General features: G+C 47.1%; 1 protein-coding gene across 8 annotated transcripts in view; it reads right to left on the bottom strand.

Annotated features, from left to right (window-relative positions):
- ZDHHC14 (zDHHC palmitoyltransferase 14) overlaps positions 1–13,708 on the bottom strand; it is a 213,507-nt gene extending 199,799 nt beyond the window's left edge. For 4 of the 8 annotated variants that reach the window (XM_077283302.1, XM_077283294.1, XM_077283300.1 and 1 more), the window contains exon 1: positions 13,330–13,486. The gene's annotated coding sequence lies outside the window, so the exon portion shown is untranslated. Of the gene's footprint in view, positions 1–13,253; positions 13,487–13,596 lie in introns of those variants that run through there. The other 4 variants (XM_077283298.1, XM_077283295.1, XM_077283297.1 and 1 more) reach the window with 4 other exon arrangements.
- Positions 13,709–17,235: the final 3,527 nt, after the last annotated feature.

Here is a 17,235-nt window from a genome sequence, read left to right as displayed (position 1 = left end):
TTTGTATTTTCCTAGGGGTAACAGGAGAAATTGGACCCCAAAGGTTGTTGTTCTATTTGTCCTGAGTGCGCTGATACCCCATATGTTGGGGTAAACCCCTGTTTGGGCACACGGGAGAGCTCGGAAGGGAAGGAGCACTGTTTTACTTTTTCAACGCAGAATTGGCTGGAATTGAGATCGGACGCCATGTCGCGTTTGGAGAGCCCCTGATGTGCCGAAACAGTGGAAACCCCCCAATTATAACTGAAACCCTAATCCAAACACACCCCTAACCCTAATCCCAACAGTAACCCTAACCACACCTCTAACCCTGACACACCCCTAACCCTAATCCCAACCCTATTCCCAACCGTAAATGTAATCTAAACCCTAACAGTAACTTTAGCCCCAACCCTAACCCTAACTTTAGCCCCAACCCTAACTGTAGCCTTAACCCTAGCCCCAACCCTAGCCCTAACCCTAGCCCTAATGGGAAAATGGAAATAAATACATTTTTTTTATTTTTCCCTAACTAAGGGGGTGATGAAGGGGGGTTTGATTTACTTTTATAGCGAGTTTTTTAGCGGATTTTTATGATTGGCAGCCGTCACACACTGAAAGACGCTTTTTATTGCAAAAAATATTTTTTGCGTTACCACATTTTGAGAGCTATAAATTTTCCATATTTTGGTCCACAGAGTCATGTGAGGTCTTGTTTTTTGCGGGACGAGTTGACGTTTTTATTGGTAACATTTTTGGGCACGTCACATTTTTTGATCGCTTTTTATTCCGATTTTTGTGAGGCAGAATGACCAAAAACCAGCTATTCATGAATTTCTTTTGGGGGAGGCGTTTATACCGTTCCGCGTTTGGTAAAATTGATAAAGCAGTTTTATTCTTCGGGTCAGTACGATTACAGCGATATCTCATTTATATTATTTTTTTTTATGTTTTGGCGCTTTTATACGATAAAAACTATTTTATGGAAAAAATAATTATTTTTGCATCGCTTTATTCTCAGGACTATAACTTTTTTATTTTTCTGCTGATGATGCTGTATGGTGGCTCGTTATTTGCGGGACAAGATGACGCTTTCAGCGGTACCATGGTTATTTATATCTGTCTTTTTGATCGCGTGTTATTCCACTTTTTGTTCGGCGGTATGATAATAAAGCGTTGTTTTTTGCCTCGTTTTTTTTTTTTTTTTCTTACGGTGTTTACTGAAGGGGTTAACTAGTGGGCCAGTTTTATAGGTCGGGTCGTTACGGACGCGGCGATACTAAATATGTGTACTTTTATTGTTTTGTTTTTTTTATTTAGGTAAAGAAATGTATTTATGGGAATAATATATTTTTTTTTTTTTCATTATTTTGGAATATTTTTTTTTACACATTTGGAAAAATTTTTTTTTACTTTTTTACTTTGCCCCAGGGGGGGACAATACAGATCGGTGATCTGTCAGTTTGCATAGCACTCTGACAGATCACCGATCTGCGAGAAGTGCAGGCTGCTTCACAGTGCCTGCTCTGAGCAGGCTTCTGTGAAGCCACCTCCCTCCCTGCAGGACCCGGATCCGCGGCCATCTTGGATCCGGGTCTGGAGCAGGCAGGGAGGGAGGTAAGACCCTCGCAGCAACGCGATCACATCGCGTTGCTGCGGGGGGCTCAGGGAAGCCCGCAGGGAGCCCTCTCCCTGCGCGATGCTTCCCTGCATCGCCGGCACATCGCGATCATGTTTGATCGCGGTGTGCCGGGGGTTAATGTGCCGGGGGCGGTCCGTGACCGCTCCTGGCACATAGTGCCGGATGTCAGCTGCGATAGTCAGCTGACACCCGGCCGCGATCGGCCGCGCTCCCCCCGTGAGCGCGGCCGATTGGCTATGACGTACTATCCCGTCAAGGGTCAGATAGGCCCAGGTCACCTCGACGGGATAGTACGTCAAAGGTCACAGAGGGGTTAAATTTAAGATTTATTATAATACAGAATGAACCATCAGGTTTGGGAATCAGGAATAAAGGGGAATAAAACCCCATTCCTTCCTGATTCCTTGGTACTTCTATGAGAACATTTTTTGCCAAAAGATTGAACATTTCTAACTGGAGCACCTCTTGCTGTTCCAGTGCTCTAAGGGATGTTACTATGAAAGCACCTTGTGGAAATCGAAAAAAATTCTAATCTTAATCCTGATTTTATTAGGTGGAGGATCCACTGACTTGAAGTTATATGTTCCCATTTAGGCTATGTGCACACGTTTCGGATTCGCGTTAATTCAGAAGCTTTCCGCGGTAATAACGCTTAAAAAAACGCATACAGCAAGCAACCCATCATTTTTAATGGTTTCCGCAATTTTTGTGCACATGTTGCGTTTTCCGCAAAAAAAACACATGCAGAAAAAAAAAAAAAACAGCATGTTCATTAATTTAGCGGATTTTAAGCAGATTTCCCACTATATTATTGCATTGGGAACCTACGGGAAAAATGCAAAAAATCCGCACAAAATACGCGATAAAAACGCATCAAAAACGCATGCAGAATTCCTCTGGAAAACATCAGGATTTTCTCAGAAGATTTCTGCATACTTTTCGGACGTGTGCACATAGCCATATGGTGAAAAATGTTTTAGCCTTCCACCTACTGGGATTTCATTACTGACAGTATCTACTGCGTTTAGCTGTTTCGGAGCCACTAAATAAGGCACCTTTTTTGCTTTGTTTCCTTCGTATGCCAGCGGTCTCTTTGTGGTTCATACGGCCTCCTTAAAAGGCAGTCTTCTAAAACGCTCTCCTATAGGAAGGAAGAAATTGTTTAGGAAAACCCTTCCTTCTCTCCTTCGCTTTGGTGAGTACCGTATATACTCGAGTATAAGCCGAGATTTTCAGCCCACTTTTTTGGGCTGAAATTGCCCCTCTCGGCTTATACTCGAGTCATACCGGGGGTCGGCAGGGGAGGGGGAGCGGGGGCTGTCTAAAAATACTCACCTAGTCCAGGCGCGGTCCCTGCTTCCCCGGCTCCGGCAGCAGCAGCTTCAGCTTCTTCCTGTACTCAGCGGTCACATGGTCCCGCTCATTACAGTAAATGAATATTCGGCTCCACCTCCCATAGGGGTGGAGCCGCATATTCATTACTGTAATCAGCGGTACCATGTGACCGCTGAGTACAGGATGAAGCGCTGCGGCGTCGGGGAAGCAGGATCTACACAGCGGCAGGACCAGGTGAGTATACGGGGAGGGGAGCGCAGCGCTGCGCGATAGTCACCTGCTCCTCGTTCCGGGCGTCGATCTGTCTCCAGCAGTGACGCTGAGGTCAGAGGGCGCGGTGACGTGGTCAGTGCGCGGCTTTTGCTGAACGTCAGTGCTGGAGACAGGTCGGCGCAGGAACGAGGAGCAGGTGACTATTGAAAGTGCGGGGGCCTGAGCGACGGAGAGGTGAGTATGTGATTTATTTTTTTTATTGCAGCAAATGGGGCAAGTGTCTGTATGGAGCATCTATGGGGCCATAACGTTCCTGCAGCACTATATGGGGCCATAACGTTCCTGCAGCACTATATGGGGCCATAACGTTCCTGCAGCACTATATGGGGCCATAACGTTCCTGCAGCACTATATGGGGCCATAACATTCCTGCAGCACTATATGGGGCCATAACATTCCTGCAGCACTATATGGGGCCATAACATTCCTGCAGCACTATATGGGGCCATAACATTCCTGCAGCACTATATGGGGCCATAACATTCCTGCAGCACTATATGGGGCCATAACATTCCTGCAGCACTATATGGGGCCATAACATTCCTGCAGCACTATATGGGGCCATAACATTCCTGCAGCACTATATGGGGCCATAACATTCCTGCAGCACTATATGGGGCCATAACATTCCTGCAGCACTATATGGGGCCATAACATTCCTGCAGCACTATATGGGGCCATAACGTTTCTGCAGCACTATATGGGGCCATAACGTTTCTGCAGCACTATATGGGGCCATAACGTTTGTGCAGCACTATATGGGGCCATAACGTTTGTGCAGCACTATATGGGGCCATAACGTTTGTGCAGCACTATATGGGGCACTACAGCATATGGGGCAAGTGTCTGTATGGAGCATATTATAGGGCCATAACATTTGTGCAGCACTATAAGGGGCAAATATCTTTATAGAGCATCTTATGGGGCCATAATCAGCATTTGTGCAGCATTATATTGGGCAAATGTGTCTATGGAGCATCTTATGGGGCCTTTATTAACCTTTATACAGGATTATATGGGGCATATTTTAATATGGAACATCTTATGGGGCCATAATGAACAGTATGGAGCATTATATGGGGCTCCTGATTCAATATGGATATTCAAAGACACAACCTACTGATGTCTCAATTAATTTTACTTTTATTGGTATCTTATTACTTTTGACATTTACCGGTAGCTGCTGCATTTTCCCCCCTAGGCTTATACTCGAGTCAATAAGTTTTCCCAGTTTTTTGTGGCAAAATTAGGGGGGGTCGGCTTATACTCGGGTCGGCTTATACTCGAGTATATACGGTAGGTCATCAAGAACCTTTCCAAATAGGAACTCACCCTGGCACGGGATTGTACATAGTCTAGATTTAGACTGCGCATCCAAATTTCCATCCCTTCAGCCAGAGGGCTCCACGAGCTGCGTTCACTAGGCCAGCTATTCTAGCCGCCAGACGCAGAGAATCTGCTGATGCGTCAGCTAAGAATGCTGCGGCACTTCTTATCAATGGAACTGTCTGTGGGATCTTTTCTCTCACCACATTGCCCTTTGACCTGCTGCTCCAGCTGATCTATCCATACTAAAAGTTATCTCGCTGTGCATGTACCTGATATGGCAGGTTTGAAAGCCTCTGTATTCGTCTCCTAAGACCTTTTAAGTAGAGCTTCAGTCTTACGGTCTAGTGGGTCTAACAAAACCCCTGCATCCTCCAAAGGGAGAGACGATTGCTTTGAGGTGGATGCCACCACCGCATCCACTTCTGGGACCTTAGACCATACTGCCAGCTCCTCATCACTAAAAGGGTTATATCTTTAAGAAGAGGATGAGAGAAATCCTTTACCTGGTTTGTCCCAGTCTTTTTTGACAAGGCCTTTAATAGCAGAAATCACTGGAAAAGCTTGCCGTTTTTTCTGGGCTAGACCAGCAAACAATATCTTGCACCGACCTGGTCTTCGTGTCTGGGCAACCCATAGTATTCCTAATAGATTTTACAAGATTATCTATGCTATCAACAGGAAAGCATGCTCTGCCTTCGTCATCAGAAGAACTAGATGACGAACCCGAGGGATTAGATGATGGGATCAAGCCCTCTTCAGATTCTGAACTGGAGAAGGGGAAAGGATTCTGCTTTCCTGTTTCTTTGAGCTTCTGGACCCCAGAGATTGGATTTCTTGTCTAATTATGGCTGATATTTGTGGTTGTTACTGCAGCCTCCTACTGTAAGGTTTGATAAATGCAACTAGGACACAACCTCTTGGGATATGAATCGGGAAGGGGGTGCATACAAGGGCACATTCCATAAGTTCCGATTTAGTGGGTTTTTTTAGCCTATGAGGGAGAGGTACAGAGAAGGAAGGGGTCAGCTTAATAAGTAGAGGATTATATACACTCACCCAGTGAAGCTAACACGTTAACGGTTCAGGAGGTGGAGACGCTGTGCGGAATCTGGGTAGATCTGTTTCTCTACTCCGTAGTCTTGTGCTTGTGGCAGTCCACTCTTTTACACTTCTTGTGCCAGCAATTTTAATGCTTTTAGAGCTGCTATCTTTGCTAGCGCCATCTTGCTCCACCGCTGGTGGGTGCCCTTCATGCATCGGAGATAACATTATGAGCACACCGCTCCATGTCTTGGCTCTCCCTTTTCAAGATACGGTGCTCTGAGTGCCTCCCCGGCTGTGCACCGGAAGTGCTCCAACTTCTTCCGGGTTTGACGCAGCAGAGTGTACTTACCAAGGATGCGCCAACGCTTCTAGCCTAGTGAGGCCGGGCCGATCCATGCCTTCAGCGCCGCTTCTAGCGTACTCCCCTCCTGAGACCGGGCTAAATACATACCTGGAACCTGCCGGAAAACCATCAACCGAGGGGGGAGGCTGCATGCAGTGGCTTCCCTGCCGCTGCTACTGATGCCGCAGCCACTGCTGTTCGCACAGAGACCACACAGGCGGGTCCTCTTCTCAGGGGATCCTTCATTCGTGTAGGTATACTAGGGATTCCTATAGGAACAGGAAGCCAACTGAGGAGGAGAGGGGGACCGCCCCTTTTATCTCTGTAGGTTTCTTGTTCCTATGGGTGGGTCCTTCTCTCAAAGTGGGTGCTGTCGTGGCGAAGGGTAAAAGCTGAAGGAAATGCCACCATCTTTCCGGACACTTCCCCTTAAATATCAGATGGCCCCGTCCACCTCTGGCTCTGTCTCCTTAAGTTTCAAATCCAACGCACTGTGTGCATGGATTCCCTTAGCCCTGGGCATGCGCAGTCCCAGATGGCCACTGCAGATAATAGCGCGCTACGTCATCAGGACGCAGATCTCATCCTGTGTCCCACGCAGGACACGCCAGCTTCCTTCAGCGTCCCAGGCACGTCTGCTGACCCAGAAGCAAGTCTCAGTGCACTTCACTGGGGCGCTCCTGCAACCCCCCCCAGAGTGTGCAGATCTGGGACCTCGTGTCGGCTAGAAGACATTTGCCCAACAGGTCTCAGCCTGTATGGTGCTGCACCAACCTCCCGGTCGGCATCACCTCCCCCGTGGACAGCATCCCACGCTCTTGGACAAACCCCAGGTAAGTGTACCGTTTCATTCTGCAGGTTCCCGTGAGGACAGGAAACCAAACTGATGCGGATGAGAGGTACCACCTTTTTATTCAGTAGGTTTCCTGCCCTGGTGGGCGGATACCCTCTCTCAGGTGGTGCCGTCATGGGAGAAAGGAAGAAAAATTGACCCCTAAACCTAATAGCTGGTTGTACCATACATATCGCAACCAATCTTGTACAACGCTGTGGAGGAATTTTGGCCCACTCATCTTTGCAAAATTGTTGTAAATCAGCCACATTGGAGGGTTTCCAAGCATGAATCGTATTTTAAGGTCATGCCACATTATCTCAATCGGCTTGAGGTCAGCACTTTGATGCCATTCTAGTGTCTTAATTTTGTTTTTCTTAAGCCATTCAGAGGTGGAGTTGCTGGTGTGTCTTCTGCTGCATAACCCATGTGTGCTTCAGCTTGAGGTCACGAACAGATGGCTGGACATTCTCCTTCAGAATTTTTTAGCAGACAGCAGAATTCAGGGTTCCATTTAAAGCAGCAAGTCTTCCAATTCCTGAAGGAGCATAACAGCCCCAGATTACCACCATATTTTTAGTATTGGTATGAAGTGCCTTTTCTGAAAGGTTGTGTTACTGCTACGCCAGATTTAATGAGACACACACCTTCCAAAAAGTTCAACTTTTGTCTCATCAGTCCATAAAGTATTTTCCCTGAAGTCATGGTGATCATAAAGATGTTTTCTGCCAAAGCTGAAACAAGCCTTTAAGTCAGGGGTCCCCAACCACCGGTCCACGGACCAGGACGTTGGGAGTTTTTTTCTGCCGGTCTGCGGCACCACGTCTCAGAGCACACTGGAGGCGCTTGCCTTGGTGGTTCATTATAACCAGGGCACACGTACACTCAGCATTCATCATCTGAATGCTGCAACACACGGGAAGCTGGCAGGTGTAGCACAGTGACAGTTGCAGCCGCCAGCTTCCAGAAGACATCAATACTCACCCTCCGTCACTGCATCTCTGCATCTCTGTCCTGGCGAGGCAGCTTCCTCCTGTGCTGAGCGGTCATGTGGTACTGCACATTAAGGTCATGAATATGGAAGCGCATGTAGAAAGCCGCAGAGACACCATCACGTGTTTCTCAATGCAAGCAATGAATAGCCAGGTCTTTCACCGGGAAGGAACAACCACGGGAAGGGCAGCATCCAATAAAGGAAAGCCACCTATGCAAAAACATGGTATCCATCCACAGACAGCTGTTTCGGGGTAGGAAACTGGCTATTATGAATATGGAAGCTACTCCACTCACATAGGCGTGGAGCATATACATTATTAATGAGCAGAACCACTTGGCACAGGAAGAAGCTGACACGCCGGAACAGAGATGCAGGGATGTTCAGAGATGATGCGAGGAGGGAAAGTATGACAGGGGAGCCATGCATACAAGACGGGACAGGGGAGCCATGCATACAAGACGGGACAGGGGAGCCATGCATACAAGACGGGACAGGGGAGCCATGCATACAAGACGGGACAGGGGAGCCATGCATACAAGACGGGACAGGGGAGCCATGCATACAAGACGGGACAGGGGAGCCATGCATACAAGACGGGACAGGGGAGCCATGCATACAAGACGGGACAGGGGAGCCATGCATACAAGACGGGACAGGGGAGCCATGCATACAAGACGGGACAGGGGAGCCATGCATACAAGACGGGACAGGGGAGCCATGCATACAAGACGGGACAGGGGAGCCATGCATACAAGACGGGACAGGGGAGCCATGCATACAAGGATGGGGGGGACCGATCCATGCATACAACAGGGGGAGCCACAGAGCTGGACAGGATGGGGGGAACCACATACTGGGATAGGAATGAGGGAAGAAAACATACCCGGCTTATAGTCGAGTCAATAAGCTTGTCCAATTTTCCGTGGCAAAATTAGGTGCCTCAGCCTACACTCGAGTATATACGGTATATATCAATCAGTACTTTGTGGGGCCATCTTGCTATACATGGGGGATTATATGTGTCAGACCATCTTGCTATAAATGGGGGATTACAGTGCCTTGCGAAAGTATTCAGCTCACATGAACTTTTCAACCTTTTCCCACATATGCTTCAAGCAAAGATACCAAATGTAAATTTTTGGTGAAGAATCAACAAGTGGAACACAATTGTCCAGTTGAACGAAATTTATTGGTTATTTTAAATTTTTGTGGAAATTCAAAAACTGAAAAATGGGGCGTGCAATAATATTTACATTTGGTATCTTTATGTTTGAAGCATGATATGTGGGAAAAGGTTGAAAAATTCCAGGGAGCCGAATACTTTTGCAAGGCACTGAAGATGTGTGGGGCCATCTTGCTATACATAAGGCATTATATGTGTGGGGCCATCTTGCTATACTTGGGTGCATTATACAGTACTAGATGGTGGCCCAATTCTAACGCATCGGGTATTCTAGAATATGTGTGTATCAGCCACATAGTATATAGCACAGGCCACATAGTATATAGGAGCCATGTAGTATATAGCAGACTATTACTACGTGGCCTGTGCTATATACTATGTGGCTGCTATATACATACATATTGTAGAATACCCGATGTGTTAATACAGGCCACGCAATATATAACAGTGGCCACGCAGTATATAGCAGCCCAGAAGGAAGGCCGAGCCCCGACCACAACTGCCTGGCAGAAAAAAAATACAGGTATACCGCAGTTGCCCACCACGCAGCATACCAGAACCTCTCCATGCCCCACAGGGGACAGGAAAGACAATGGCGATTTGGAGGAAGGAGGGGCTTTTAACCTCTCGTGATTCCTGTCCCCCATTAGGGAATGGAGACGTCCTACTATGCTGTCGTGAAATGAACATTTTATTTAAAATTATTAAATCTGTCCAATTACTTTTGGTCCCTTTAAAAACAGGGTGGCACATATTAAGGAGCTGCAACTCCTAAACCCTTCATCCAATTTTAATGTGGATACGCTCAAATGAAAGCTGAAAGTCTGAACTTCAGCTGCATCTGAATTGTTTTGTTTAAAATTCATTGTGGTAATGTCTATAACCAAAATGAGAAAAATGTTGTCTCTGTCCAAATATATATGGACCTAACTGTATTTCATAGAAAAACTTTAAAAGCCACCACGTCCATGGTGGCTTTCCCCCACAAACTGCTCTAGATTGACAGGTTTGCATACGTGAACACAGTCACTGTCAGCGGGCAAGGAGAACTCGCTGTGGACCCACCTGACAGCTTTTAAAGTATTTTTTTTCTCTGAAATACAGTAGCATTTCAAAGTCAAACATACCAGGCTGTGATCATTCAGCCAGCAGCTGACACGCTGCATGCATCAGCTGTCAAGTTTACTTTAAAGGCTAAGTGTTACCAGGTTTAACCAATACGATATACAGCCATCACCTCCAAGAGGCGAGTTACACAATGTATATGAGAGCTGAAAGGTGGTGGCCCCATCTCATATCAGCCAAACCTGGTGACAGGTTCGCTTTAAACTTGTTAAATTAAATCATAAAATACCACTTTATTAAACATTATTGAATTTCTCTGAAGTCACCTAAAAACTGAGTACTATGGAGCAAGGAAAGAACACATGGTGCACAAGCTCCAGGATGTAAAGGTATCCAACTAAGCCTTATTTATCCACTGCAGCTCCTAGTTGCATAACAAGGCTGCAGCAGTAACTTCTGGTTTATAGCACGTGACCACTGCAGTCAATCAACCACAATGTTCATGGACTACAAAGAAGGCCTTCACCAATACAGCATTAGACAGCCACCAATTTGTCTAGTCACAAGAAACTGATTAACAGTCCCTAGGTTTGGGACATCAGTATCAGATTGGTTAGGCACCAAAACCCAGGAACCGCAACTATCAGCTGTTAGCTCCACAAGCAGCCAGATGTAAACAATGAGTGGAGCTGGGATGTGCAGTGGGCTCTGCTGGGTACTGCAGATCAACTACTAGACCGACAGCAACAGCTATATTGCTCAATGTTCATGTATTAAACAAAAAATTGATTTCAGAGGGGAGGGATAGTTCAACAATATCTTCTGACCAGACCTCCAACAAGGTTAACATGCTCACTGTCCAGATTGCCCCATGATCAGCTTCAGGAGTTTACATGGTTGCAATTTTAGTCACACAGAATGACTGCAGAACTTTATGCTCAAACCAGGGCTATGGAATCAGTAAGCCAAATCTTCAACTCCTCAATCATCCTGACTCCGACCCCACAGCACTGGAGCATTACTACCGAGCATGTACATAAAGTGCAGCACAGATTCATCTCATCTACGACAGCACGGCCTCACTACTGAGCATGTACATAAAGTGCAGCACAGATTTCTCTCATCTACGACTCCACAGCACGGCCTCAATACTGAGCATGTACATAAAGTGCAGCACAGATTCATCTCATCTACGACAGCACAGCCTCACTACTGAGCATGTACATAAAGTGCAGCACAGATTTATCTCATCTATGACTCCACAGCACGGCCTCACTACCGAGCATGTACATAAAGTGCAGCACAGATTTATCTCATCTATGACTCCACAGCACGGCCTCACTACCGAGCATGTACATAAAGTGCAGCACAGATTCATCTCAACTAACAGCCTAGATCAGGAATAGAACTAACATAAGATTTCATAACTCTCCCAAATTCATATTAAATATTTTACGTCACATCCTGCACTGAACCCAATTTATTATATATCTTAGGAGTCTGTCCATTTTATACCAACTCAACAGCCCTGCTCAAAACCTATTTAAGGATGCTTTCACACTAGCGTCGGTACGGGCCCGTTGCAGTGCGTCGGGCCGACGCATGCTGTGAAATAAATGCCCGATGTGGGCAGCGGAAGCAGTCTTACGACGCTGCCACATTGCAAGGTCCGGGGAGGAGGGGGTGGAGTTTCGGCCGCGCATGCGCAGTTGAAAATGGTGGACTCGACCCACAAAAAAAGGTTATATGTAACTTTTTGTGGCGGCGGTCTGCCAAAACACGATGGTTGTGACGTGTGGCAATATGTCGCAATGCGTCAGTAATGTTAGTCTATGGGGAAAAAACGCATCCTGCAGACAACTTTGCAGGATGCGTTTTTTCTCCTGAACAACGCATTGCAACGTACAGCCAACAACGCTAGTGTGAAAGTAGCCCAAGGCTCACAGCTCTACTAAAGGTACCGTCACACTAAACGACTTTATAACGATATCGCTAGCGATCCGTGACGTTGCAGCGTCCTCGCTAGCGATATCGTTTAGTTTGACACGCAGCAGCGATCAGGATCCTGCTGTGATGTCGCTGGTCGCTGAATAAAGTCCAGAACTTTATTTGGTCGTTTGATCGCTGTGTATCGTTGTGTTTGACACCAAATGCAACGATACCAGCGATATTTTACACTGGTAACCAGGGTAAACATCGGGTAACTAAGCGCGGGGCCGCGCTTAGTAACCCGATGTTTACCCTGGTTACTAGCGTAAAATGTAAAAAAAACAAACAGCACATACTCACATTGCGTCCCCCTGCAGTCTGCTTCCTCCTCTGACTCAGCGCCGCAAAGTGAAAGTGAAAGCAGCACAGCGGTGACGTCACCGCTCTGCTCTCACTGTACGGCGCTCAGTCAGTCAGGAAGTGGACGCAGGGGGACGTGAATGTAAGTATGTGCTGTTTGTTTTTTTTACATTTTACGCTGGTAACCAGGGTAAACATCGGGTTACTAAGCGCGGCCCTGCGCTTAGTTACCCGATGTTTACCCTGGTTACCAGGGGACCTCGGCATCGTTGATCGCTGGAGAGCGGTCTGTGTGACAGCTCTCCAGCGATCAAACAGCGACGCTGCAGCGATCGGCATCGTTGTCGTTATCGCTGCAGCGTCGCTTAATGTGACGGTACCTTAAGAAGTTCACAGTTCCATCAGGATTCTGATTTCTCATGTAAACAATGAGGAACAGGCAGGTCAGCCGCACTACTGATACCACAGGCACTACACCCAACCTGCTGCTGATAAGTTGCTTTGAGGGGAGTATTCCTTCATTTTGACAGCAGGTAACACGGTTTCTGCTGCAGTGGGGAAGGGGGTCTGTTCTGGGCCTGAACTCTAAGGCATAAACGTCAATGGAGACACATTTTAATATTAATAAGACTTATTTTCCAAGTCTGTGCTACATGGAGGCAGGCATAAAGAGTGTTATTGTGCCTCAGTGACTGCTGTGTGCCAGGCTAACAGGGCAACTAGCATCACGTTGGTGGGGAACGCTGCATCTGGCATGTGAACAAGTTGTTGCCGGATGTCTGTCACTGCTCTGCAGAGTGGGACACCGCGAGCAGCCATCACCGCACCCAGATGAGTCAGTGCACGGGATGCTCATGTGTCTCCCGTCACCGCTAGACGCACACACAGCAGCCGAACTCGCTACACCTCCGGCACGGCCGCCCACTAGAAGCAGACACGCACCGAACCCAGAAGGACAAGATGGAGCAGACCACGCCCGCCTCGGAGCTTTCCTCACTCACTAGTGACAGCCACGCACCTTCCTTCCGCCCAGGTGCCCTGCCGCAGAGCTTCCGGAGCTATCCACACTCACTGCTTCTCTCCGCTTCGTGCAGGAGAGTGAGCATCACAGCACACCTACACTCACAGAAAACGGCTGCGAATGCGCGCATAGCCACGCCCACATGGGCAGAGAGGACAAGAGCAGCACGGGAAATGTAGTTTTCAGAAGTGCGAAGAACTTTCTTCTTCTGCCCTGATAAACTACAGTTCCCGAAAGGACATAGCGCCGCTACGTAATACACACCCGGCTTCCAGTATTGGGTGTTCCGCAACTTCTCACGAACCGGAACTTCGTTACGTTTGCGCAGGTTACGACGAGTGCGTCATCACTCATTACACGCACAGCGCTTCGCTCGCGAACTATTGTCCCAGAATGCGGTGCGCCCAGGGTCACGTGCTATTGTGAAAGCGTGTCCTATAGTACCGGACTCATAGTCTGCAGTTAGCTATTAGTTATTAGTTAGCTGTTAGATTTTCATGTGTGATGAATTATACATAGAGTGGATATTGCTTTGGTAAAATGTTGTTCTTTGACTACTTGTGGTCCTGGGTTATTCACGTAAATCGCTTATGTCGCCCATAATCAAACGTACTCAATCGTACGTAAGTTCAATTTGAAAAGAGGTACCCTTGACCTCTAGTACTCAAAATGACCAGCTCAATGTCCTGAATAATGTTTGCCAAGATAAATATCAACTCTATGTCTAGTTTTTGGTGCAGTTTTGAGGCAGTTTTTGGTGCGGTTTTTGATGGAGTTTTGGTGCAGTGAGGGTATGTGTACACGTAGAATGATCCTCTGCGGATTTTTCCGTGGCGGATTTCATAAATCCGCAGGGCAAAAACCGCGCGTTTTTCCTGCAGATTTATTGCGGATTTACCACGGTTTTTGTGCGGATTCCTATTATGGAGCAGGTGTAAAACCGCTGCTGATTACGCACAAAGAATTGACATGCTGCGAAATGTAAACCGCTGTGATTCCGCACATTTTTTTCCTCACATTTTTTTCCGCAGAATGTGCACTGCGGATTGCATTTCCCATAGGTTTACATTGTACTGTAAACGCATGGGAAACCGCTGTGGACCCGCAGCTGCGGAAACAGCGGATCCGCAGCATGTGCACATAGCCTTATGATGCAGTTTTTGGTGTGGTTTTTGATGCGTTTTTTTGCAGATTTTGTGCAGTTTTTGGAAATAAATGAAACGGATTCGGAGGCCATATTCATCATTTCACATCTCAGTTTCATACTTTTTTCGCCGGACAGAAAAACCGTTCCTCTGTATATGTTTTCCGTCCGGCAAAAACAGCTTTTCTGACGGATGAAACGTGTGGCCTTCAGGCGCAATCCGGCGCTAATACAACTATGAGAAAAAAACGGATCCAGCAGAAAAAAAAAGATCGTTTTTTTTTTTCAAAACTCGCCAGATTGTGCCTGACGGCAAAAACCTGATGTGTGAAATTAGCCAGATAGATATATGGATAGAAACATCTATGTATCTATAGATATATCTATAGATAGATATATCCATAGATAGGCCAATGTTGATTAATGCATGTAGGATAGCTGCGGAGACACCATCACATGTTTCTCAACGCAAGCAGTGAATAGCCAGGCCTTTCCCCGGGAAGGAACAACCACGGGAAGGGCAGCATCCAATAAAGGAAAACATCCAATACAGGAAAACCACCTATGCCAAGCATGGTATCCATCCACAGACAGCTGTTTCGGGGTGTTTGCTCCTCATCAGTGTGGAGTAGGAATCTGGCTATTAGGAGCAGTGCCTAGTAAAAGGCTGTAAAGGCACAGATGATTGGCCTCGGGGAGACCAAAACATCCAACACCGCGGAGACACCATCACGTGTTTCTCAACGCAGTGATCCAGAACACTGCCCCCATCCCTTATGGGAAATATGCAAATGCATGTAGGATAGCTGCGGAGATACCATCACGTGTTTCTCAACGCAAGCAGTGAATAGCCAAGCCTTTCCCCGGGAAGGAACAACCACGGGAAGGGCAGCATCCAATAAAGGAAAACATCCAATACAGGAAAACCACCTATGTCAAGCATGGTATCCATCCACAGACAGCTGTTTCGGGGTGTTTGCCCCTCATCAGTGTGGAGTAGGAATCTGGCTATCCACACTGATGAGGGGCAAACACCCCGAAACAGCTGTCTGTGGATGGATACCATGCTTGGCATAGGTGGTTTTCCTGTATTGGATGTTTTCCTTTATTGGATGCTGCCCTTCCCGTGGTTGTTCCTTCCCGGGGAAAGGCCTGGCTATTCACTGCGTTGAGAAACACGTGATGGTGTCTCCGCAGCTATCCTACATGCATTTGCATATTTCCCATAAGGAATGGGGGCAGTGTTCTGGATCACTGCGTTGAGAAACACGTGATGGTGTCTCCGCGGTGTTGGATGTTTTGGTCTCCCCGAGGCCAATCATCTGTGCCTTTACAGCCTTTTACTAGGCACTGCTCCTAATAGCCAGATTCCTACTCCACACTGATGAGGGGCAAACTGTTATGACCCCAATGGCAGAGGGTCTCAGAAATAATTACTAAGTCTGCAAACACAAAAAACCAGCTCATAGGGCAGTGGTAACTGAGCTGACCATATATCTAATCCTAGCACCACAAATAGCAGCAGCCGGGGAACGTGCCTACGTTGGTTCTAGACGTCTCGCGCCAGCCGGAGAACTAACTAACCCTAGAAGGGAAAAGAAAGACCTTTCTTGCCTCCAGAGGAAAGACCCCAAAAGTTGGATACAAGCCCCCAACAAATAATAACGGTGAGGTAAGAGGAAAAGACAAACGTAAGAATTAGCTAGGTATTTAGCAAAGAGAGGCCCACTAGCTAATAGCAGAATATAGTAAGATGACTTATATGGTCAGCAAAAACCCTATCAAAATATCCACGCTGGATATTCAAGAACCCCCGAACCGACTAACGGCCCGGGGGGAGGACACCAGCCCCCTAGAGCTTCCAGCAAAGTCAGGAATCACATTTAGTACAAGCTGGACAAAATAAGAGCGAAGCAAATAACCAAAAAACAAAGAAGCAAGACTTAGCTTAATTTTGCACGAACAAGGAGCAGTAGACAGGAGCAAACAGAAAGGATCTGATTACAACGATGCCAGGCACTGGACTAAGGATCCAGGAAGTTTATATAGCAACACCCCTGGACTAACGACCCAGGTGGGTGCCAAACTGAGGAAAGACAATCCTAGAGTCATATCACTAGTAACCACAAGAGGGAGCCAAAAAGTCTAATTCACAACAGTACCCCCCCTTAAGGAGGGGTCACCGAACCCTCACCAAGACCACCAGGGTGATCAGGATGAGCAGCGTGAAAGGAACGAACTAAATCGGCCGCATGCACATCAGAAGCAACCACCCAGGAATTATCCTCCTGACCATAGCCCTTCCACTTGACCAGATACTGAAGCCTCCGTCTGGAGAGACGAGAATCCAAGATCTTCTCCACCATGTACTCCAACTCGCCCTCAACCAACACCGGAGCAGGAGGCTCAACAGAAGGAACCAAAGGTACAACGTACCGCCGCAACAAAGACCTATGGAACACGTTGTGAATGGCAAACGACACCGGAAGATCCAAGCGAAAGGACACAGGATTAAGGATTTCCAATATCTTGTAAGGACCGATGAAGCGAGGCTTAAATTTAGGAGAGGAGACCTTCATAGGAACAAATCGAGAAGACAGCCATACCAAATCCCCAACACGAAGTCGGGGACCCACACCGCGGCGGCGGTTGGCAAAACGCTGAGCCTTCTCCTGTGACAACTTTAAGTTGTCCACCACATGATTCCAGATCTGCTGCAACCTATCCACCACAGAATCTACCCCAGGACAGTCAGAAGG

This window comes from Ranitomeya variabilis, chromosome 2 (assembly GCF_051348905.1).
Source record: "Ranitomeya variabilis isolate aRanVar5 chromosome 2, aRanVar5.hap1, whole genome shotgun sequence".
NCBI lineage: Eukaryota > Metazoa > Chordata > Amphibia > Anura > Dendrobatidae > Ranitomeya > Ranitomeya variabilis.
The sequence above is the reverse complement of the archived record's forward strand: the minus strand, read 5'-3'. Positions and strand labels throughout refer to the sequence as shown.